This window comes from Arachis duranensis, chromosome 3, assembly GCF_000817695.3.
Source record: "Arachis duranensis cultivar V14167 chromosome 3, aradu.V14167.gnm2.J7QH, whole genome shotgun sequence".
NCBI classification, from domain to species: Eukaryota; Viridiplantae; Streptophyta; class Magnoliopsida; order Fabales; family Fabaceae; genus Arachis; species Arachis duranensis.
Genome location: NC_029774.3, coordinates 61,893,157 through 61,893,884, shown reverse-complemented (window position 1 = coordinate 61,893,884; position 728 = coordinate 61,893,157).

Below are 728 nucleotides of genomic sequence, written 5' to 3'. Positions count from 1 at the left end.
TTGAAGACCATTACATCCCTGCTGATTTTATAGTCCTAGAGACTGGGAAGTGCATGGATGAATCCATCATCCTTGGCAGACCTTTCCTAGCCACAACAAAGGCTGTGATTGATGTTGATAGAGGAGAATTGATCATTCAAGTGAATGAAGAATCCTTTGTGTTTGAGGCTCAAGGATATCCCTCTGTCATCATAGAGAGGAGGCATGAAGAGCTTCTCTCAAAACAGAGCCAAACAGAGCCCCCACAGTCAAACTCTAAGTTTGGTGTTGGGAGGCCACAACCAACCTCTAAGTTTGGTGTTGAACCCCCACATTCAAACTCTAAGTTTGGTGTTGGGAGGTTCCAACATTGCTCTGAGCATCTGTGAGGCTCTATGAGAGCCCTCTGTCAAGCTACTGACATTAAAGAAACGCTTGTTGGGAGGCAACCCAATGTTATATTTTATCTATTTTCCTTTGTTATTTTATGTTTTCTGTAGGTTGATGATCATGAGAAGTCACAAAATCAATTGAAAAAGCTAAAACAGAAAGAAAAACAGAAAGAAAAATAGCACACCCTGGAGGAAGATCCTGCTGGCGTTTAAACGCCAGTAAGGCTAGCAGATAGGCGTTTAACGCCCAGTCTGGCACCATTCTGGGCGTTTAACGCCAGAAAGGGGCACCAGACTGGCGTTAAACGCCAAAAAAGGGCAAGAACTTGGCGTTAAATGCCAGAAATGGGCACCAGC